Source organism: Thunnus albacares, chromosome 14 (assembly GCF_914725855.1).
Source record: "Thunnus albacares chromosome 14, fThuAlb1.1, whole genome shotgun sequence".
In the NCBI taxonomy this organism is placed as follows: Eukaryota; Metazoa; Chordata; class Actinopteri; order Scombriformes; family Scombridae; genus Thunnus; species Thunnus albacares.
In genome coordinates this window covers 7583011-7590993 of record NC_058119.1, presented here as the reverse complement: position 1 = coordinate 7590993, position 7983 = coordinate 7583011, and the positions used below count along the sequence as shown (strand labels likewise).

The 7983-nt window shown below is 39.1% G+C and overlaps 1 long non-coding RNA gene across 1 annotated transcript in view; it reads right to left on the bottom strand.

Moving 5' to 3' along the window:
- Positions 1 to 704: 704 nt before the first annotated feature.
- The window catches only part of LOC122997575, a 35884-nt gene continuing 28605 nt past the window's right edge, over positions 705 to 7983 (bottom strand). Inside the window, exon 4 of the long non-coding RNA XR_006407239.1 lies at positions 705 to 2428. This is a non-coding gene — a long non-coding RNA (uncharacterized LOC122997575). The remainder of the gene's footprint in view (positions 2429 to 7983) is intronic.

The window sequence follows — 7983 nt, the reverse complement described above, 5'->3', positions numbered from 1 at the left end:
TTTGTTCATTTTGTGTTCGATACGGTTATCGTCTTAGATAAGGAGTCGACCAAAAAAATTTTGAGTGAAGACATGAAAGGCGTTTAGCAGCAGAGCGGTTCAGGTGCTGTAACGTAAAACGGTCTGAGCTTTTCAAACATGATTTCACAGCCTCCGGTAGAAAGCATGAGGAAGAGCATGTACTGCGGGAACAAAATGCACAGAGAATGTCATTGTTAAGCATTGTCAGGTGATCAAGTAATCTTATTTACCAAAAAACCGAACTGATTCTGATGTAAGTGTCACAGCTGGGTTATGATAATCTGATTATAATGGTACTAAACCTGGTTGAAAACACAAGTCACTCTGGTCTACAAACTTACTGCGCTTCCAACAACTGATGACACTTTCTAATGTTACTATTAATGATGATGTGCCAAAGTGCCAATATTTTGTGCTGATGAATAGCATTTAGCATTATTGATTATGGGAAACTTAACTACTCTAGCTCCACTCCAGCTGGCAGCTCTGTTAGCATCGCACTGTGACCAACCACCAATATTATTAGTAAGAAAAACTTCAGAATCAATTTAAAAAAACATTAGAGAACTATTAGATGAATTAATATAATGAAAGACATTTTTAAAAATTCATTGCCCTCTTTACAAACTGTTGTATGGCTGCAACTAATGTTTTTCTCACCATCGAATAAACTGTGGATTCATTTTTCCATGGAAATATTTTGATGTTTTGTAGTCAAAAATTACTACTATCACTACTACAACTGGAATCATCTCTTCTTTCCCCGAACTAAGAACCTACTTCATCAAAAATGGTAGTCTGGTTGTAAATAGCATTACTCAAATTAACTTTAATTGGATCCTGGATGTAAATGTAAAGATAAATAGAGTGTTTAGCCCCCGCTTTGCACTATGAATGCACAGTTTTTCCTGGAGTGCTAATCCTTTACTGCTAAATCAAGTCTTCCCTGTTCGCTCCTCATTCCATTTTCCTGCTCGCAGCGACTGAGGTACAGTAGCTGCAAAACACTCACAACTGGACAGTTTCATCTTTGCAACTGTTTCTCAATTGAGTGGCTTCTTTGTTGATGTTGTATGTTTAGTCGCATGTTCAAAAAGCTTTCATTAGTTTCTTTAACTGTGTTGCAGGGGCAAATATATGAACCTATACTTGACAGGAGTTTTTACGATGGATGGGGAAAATGGCAGATAAGATAGTGTATAGATGTGAATTAGCTGCCTTCTAAAAACCTATATCCGAATAAAACAGTGATCAAATATTTCGTCCAGCCTGTCACACCAGGGTGCAGCAAGCATGACTATCCAGTCTGGCTCTTTTGCCTCAGGAAATATGAGCTTTGCGGGGCTTGAGAAGCTCAGATCCCCGTTCTCCCAACTCACACTTCCTGCTGTTCTGTCTGATTGTGTCGTCTTTGTCTTAGGCTGATGTGCTCGCCTCCTCCTCTGGAGAGGCTAATGCAGGCCCTTTTTTTCCTCCTGCAATCTCACCAAATGCCAAGTGTAACTGGTGCCCCTATTGCTCCTAATTAATGCGTGATTAAAGAGTGAAATAAGGGATTCTACCAGTGATTTGTTTTTTCAAGGAGTAAGAAATTAATCCCCTTTGGATCTTGCAGAATCATTTAAGGATTCTCCTTGTTCTGTTTATCAAATAAACCAAGTAATTAGAGACTTTAGATAAGTAGGCTAAATTGATGCCCGCCCTATGTCTTCCCTAGCTAGTGTTCGCTGATAGAAACAGCTGTGTTGCTCTGGTAATGTGCGGCATTATACTTGTCCAATAACAATGCCCTTTGTGTTTGGTAGTCTTGTAATTACGCTGGGGAGCCTCCTTGACCTTGGTAAGCACATCTATCTTACTTCAGAATCAGTGTATTTCATTTCTTAACCCACAAAGATACATCACAAGGGAGTTTACTGACATCCGCATGAATGTAATTCAGAGTACAGACTACATTACTGGCAATGCACAATTGTGTAGTACGCAATAGTGCAGTTATCCAGGCTGATGATACACGCACAGCCTCTGGCTATTTAACAGCGTAATCCTCTGCTAACTTATTGTAGCTCTAGCTCTACTGTATCTGGAGAAGCAGCAGTGTGATTTTTATTACTTTCACCTGGGTACCCAGGGGAGGTATCTTATCTCAGCACTTGGTTTTATGCAGTTTGCTTTTGAAAGGTCTTCAAATGTTGGAAATTTGAATTTAGGCTGCATTTCTGACCAGGTAGACACATGAGGTGACTTCACTTGGCTCCTCCGTGAAGCTTATTTTTTTTAAAGAGGTCGACCATTTCTGGTGTTGCATCAGTGTTTCCAACACTGCACCTGCAGCAAGTGTCCAGTCTGAGACCTCAAACAGTCACTTTGAAGGCGAGAAGGGCCCGGCTGTTTAAATGACTTCATCCTGTCCAGATGAAAGGGAAAATGTTAGACCTCTGCATCACAAACACAGATTGAATACGTGTGTTATGTTTTCCTGCTCTCTGCAAGAGCTCTGCTTATACTCAGTTATTAGCCTATAGAGCCCCACATGTGTTGTTTTAGGAGGAGTATGTTTCTTTTTTCTTTTCTTTTTTTTTTAAATGTTCACACAAATTAGAAATTTGTGCTCATGGATTTCTAATTTATGCACACAAATTAGTAGGCTCTTAAATTACTGTCTGTAAGGGCAAGATGTGAAATTACCAATTGTTGTATTAGCAGCAGTCTAATACTTATTTGTTTCAGTATTGAGGTGCCTCAAAATACCGAATTTCTTCATATTAATGTCATTAGGGTATTATCACATTCATTATATCTGTCTTTGTCCCCTTAGTGCTCCTTTCAACACAGTTGTCAAATTACATTGGAGGATGTTTCAGCAACACTCGCCACACTCTCACATAATGTATAGTACAGTATAGTATAGTGTAGTATAGTATAGTATAGTATAGTATAAAGAGGAATAAACAGTGACAGTTGCCAGGCCTTGGACAATCTAATCTAAATAAGCAGCTATAATTTAATGCTCTGTTTTTGGTTTCCACCAACTGCTGAGGGAAATATTTGACTCTTTAGTTGCTAAATGCTCCACCATTTTTACCAGCTAGTTGCTAACTTTGTCTGTCTGCTGTTTGGTGCTGGGCAGGTTGCGTGAAGTTGTTTTTTAAACCTTTTTTTTTTCTAAAAACAGCTGCCTTCTGCAACTGAAGATGACTAAACAAAACTGTGAAATTGCAGGTTATAAAACTAAAACAATGAGCTGAAAGATGCTAAAATGTTCCATAGTGTTGAGTGGAACTGCAGAGTCTGATAATAATTATTTGTGTGGCTTTGTTATACTGTGTGACACCTTTCACACTATACAGTCATTTGATCTATTGTCACTATAAAAATATAGATTATAGCCACTTTAAACACATGTTGACAGTATTGTTTAACATTATGTTCTGTTAATTTGCATGAATTATTAACTCTAGAGCAGAAAATAAGTAATTCAAGAGCACTAATTACTAATTTGTGCACTAGAGTACAAAATATATAATGATAATCCAATTTTGTTTTTTTCCATGATGTGCTTGGCTGTTTGCTCCATATATTTCTGAACATTCAAAGAAAATACTGGTGTCTTATTAGAGTGTCAGTTGTTCATGTGATCATGTGAAACTGTCCTCCTGTCTTGCTGATTGATTATTGTATTGCTTCTTAGGGTTTAAGATTGTGATTTTGTGGATGAACAGAAAGGAAATAATTGTGTTGTGCACAACATGTTGGACTGTTAATTATTAAAATGTGTTTACATCTGCCATAAACAGAGCCTCAAGCAAATGAGTATGTAGTGTGCTTCTACCATTTTATCAATGATCTTGATTAGATTACGAGTTAAGGAATCTGTGTGTGTGGAACAATCTTTTGAAAGATTAGCCGCAAATAGATTTACCTGTTTCCACACATTTAGTATTACAGCAAAGCCAATAATCCCATAACTAGATTAACTGTATATATTCAAAATATACATGCTGTTATACTGATGGTGACTAGGCAAATAATAAGTGGTCAGTCATGTTTACCTGTTCAGTTCACTGTACTATGCACTTGTTTTTCCTCCCTCTTCCTTTCTTCCTCTATTTTGCTCTCTTTCTATTTCACTGACTTCTTATTCCCTCCTTCCTCTGGGCACACGGTCTGTCTGTGTTCTTTATTCTTTTATGGCAGGCCTAGCGCTGAGCCTTCCTCTAATTAGATCAGGAATTATGGTATGGATTAGGTGATGGAGGGGCATGCCAGTTCTTCTGACCATGGTAGCTATTTCAAGTCACCATTTCAAAGTTATGTGCTTAATGCCTTTTTTCCCCCTCCCCTCTTTGCTTTGCATTATAACACAGCTGCAGGAAGAGTGACAAACACTGTTAATCTCTTGTTTGCTGGCAGTCCATTACAAAGGGGTAAAGCGGGATTTTTCTCCAGCGCTGTAAACACTCAAAATTCAGCATTGTCCATTACCTCTTAAACACAGCTGATAACAAGCATCATTAATTAAACTGTGGGAGTAAGTGGGGTTACATAAATTAAAATTAATAATCGGGAGCAAACAGAAATAGAATGCATGTTTCCGAATTGTTTCCTCTGAAACTCCCAAATGTAGCTACGTATATTAAGAAGGTTTGGCTCCTGTTTCGCTTGTGATGTTTCCACCAATCCTAGGGATAGGTTTAGTCATGGAGTGCTCTTTTAATTTGTTTGCCACATTTGCACATTTTCCCAGAAAAAATGATCAAGTAGGCATTTAATTACTTTAAGAAAATAAATCACTTCCCATAGCTATTGTGTTCCTGCCAAGTCTATTGCACATAAGCTGCAAAGAACATGAAATATTTCACCACTTGTATTTGTAAAACCCACTGTCGAGTCAGTTTTGGGCAAACAATGGCTAGAAATTTGACTCCGGTTTGTAGTTAGTGAGAAGGTGGACACCACACAGCCAGTAATGGCAAACTGAAACACATAGACAAACAATATTCATAAGACGCTCATTGTTGCCCATTATGTCCTATCTAATTATATCATCATATGGGTTTAGCCTGGGTTCTGAGGCATGATACAAATCAAGAATAGCATGTTGTGTTTATAGTGTTGACATTACATGAAACACCAGCGAGCCCTCCGAGGACTTCAGCATGCCTGACTGAAGACACCAGCAGCCTGTAGCTCTGTTGTCAAGGAGAATCAAGTCAAGACATGCCCATCTACATCTGACAGTAGTGGGTAAGGGAACTGTACCTCCAAAACGTTTTTATAATTGAATTAATTTTATAAATGTGAAGACAGAATTCCATCATTGCACCTGATGATAATCCACAATGTTTGGCAAATTTGCTACACATTTTACAGGTGAACCTTGGCAGTGACTCCCATGAGTGACTGCTGGCACTGTAGGCGACTGAGATCACATTCATGCATAAATAAAAGCCACATTGGGCCATAATTACACCTCCGGGAACAAAAACCAATCCACCTGATGAAGACTGATAATCAAAATCTGACAGAAAACTCCCAAAACTCCCAAAAGGTGACACCAAATCCCTGGTGTGCCAAATTGAGTGATGGGTTGGACAAACATCTGCCAAAAGCCACAGTTGAAATCCATATGGCTGGGAGTTAATTGGCGCATGCAGGCCCGGGCTTGACGTGAGCATGGATACATAACAACCTCTGTGGGTGGGCAGAGGTGGCTGGAGGTTTGAGGTCGAGCATCGGTCCCCTCTTGTACCGTTTCACACGGGTGTCCTGAAAGCTTATCTGAAATGGAGGAGATCTTGCAGCACTTCCTGCAAATGGCATGTTAAATGTCTCATTAATGCTGGTGACCTCAGCCTAATCTATCGTCTATTTCCTTACAGGGAGAAGCACTGCGGCCATCAGACAGTGACTAATCAGAAAAACATGAAGGGATTTTAAAGATTTGAAAGGCCTTCCCATGTTTTGTCATTTTGATCTGACATAACAAGAATGAAGCGGGATCTCTGGTGAGTTTGGCAGGTTTGCTGAAGCCTCAGTAATAAAGAATCATAGTTTTCCCCCCTCAGGTCCTTGCCACATTGGAGACACTTGATTCATTAGGACAGCAAGTCTCTTGTGGGAAATCTCAAGGGTCTTCTAGCCATACAAGTGACTGGGATAACACACGAAAACACTCAAAGGGAAAAAAAGCCTCCCTGTACTTTGCTAGAACACACTACACTACACTGACATCATTTGCATGTTTTTTTTTTTAACATCTTTCCACATTCATTCATGGCAAAACAAATGAGTTCTCAGTCAACAAATTGCCATAAGCGCTCCACCCCCACCAGCCATGGGAATTTCCATTAAAGGCGTTTGAGTCAGAATCGGCGTACAAATAAATGACGCGCTCCTGGGAAATCACGGCAACAAGCAGATACATGTTAAAACTCAAGAGAGGCTTCTCATTTGAGCTGAAGAGGGCTTCCCAAAATCCAGATGTGGTGGAAGCGCAGACGGGGCTCAGGCCTCCTCACCAGTAATGAAGCAATTAGACAGACAATTATGAACACCTGTGACGCTGATTGGCACCATGCGGCTCCATCTCCTTCCACGGCACTAAAGACGCCTGAATGTTGCTAAAGTTAACCTCTAACAAGGCCTGTAATGACGACGAGGGCCAAAACACACCACACTGATGCACACACACCCACATACACACATACACGCTCACAGGAGGTTCACATTAAGAGGACGGGCTCATCCCACACAGCCGGTTGCGTCATGTATTATTGAAACCAGCCCTTGTATAAACACAACTCCAATAAATTGGGGTCTCAATTTTTCTGATTCATTAAGGTTAATGCAGTTTTAATTAGTGCTTGATTTGAAGCCTATTAGACGCAATTTATAAGTCCTTTTCGGGGACCTGCAAAATGACGTTGCGTGGGATTAATAAGATAAAAGGCACAAGTTGGAATTGTAGTCCCTCCTGGGTTAATGCACAGACTCAGGGATTCCTCTCTTTTCACTGTAACGGCTTGTTTATTTGCACAACTGCTTTCAGGCACATTAAAACAATCTAATGAATAGAGAGCTTTGGCTTCAGGGATTGCATCACCCATTGGATGAACAAATGAAATGGTGGTTATGGCCTGATTAAAAGGATGCTCAGGAAATAGGTTGAAACAGCTGAGGGCTCTATAATTATAAACCATATAATAGGGATTGTGACAGCTTTTCACCTATCAGAGCAACTTTACAGCACATGCCTGATGCTCCTGCTGGTTTGTTTTAAATCATACTCCATGGTATAGTAACGTATACCTGCTCCCAGAGATGTAGGGAATTTCCAGTTGAATGCATGAGCAACATAATAAAGTGGTGAATATGATTGTAGTAACACTTAACTTTAACCCTATATATTTAGGGACTGTATGAAAATTATTACCGGGGATAGAGTGTTCAAGGGAAGGTAGTTTGTGTTTGTTGATGAGGGTATGTCAACTTTTTCTCATCCCAGATTTGTATTTTTTTCATTCATTCTGGGGTGAAAATATTGCAGTGCTCAAGTCCATCAGCACAAACAGTGTTGCTGCTTAAATTCACTAATCTGGTGAGCAGCTTTATATACACAAATAGAGAGTGGCTGTATTTTCACTATTTTTTTTAAATATATATATTTGTATCAAACAATTTATTACAACAGCAATATAAATGCCTCTTAGAACATTTCAACTTAGGAGCTATACTTTCCCTGTTTTGCTACATTATGAGATATTGGGTGGTGGTTGGTTGTTTTTTTTTTACCTCAATTTTCATACAATCCCTTAGCATTTGTAAGAGGTATATAAACACTTAGAAAATTATTGATACCACACCATAATGTAGTTATAAGCAGCTGTAAGGATATTTTTAGGAGTTTATTAATGTTTTTGTCAACAATAAATCTCCTAACTCTTTAATTAAACTCTAATT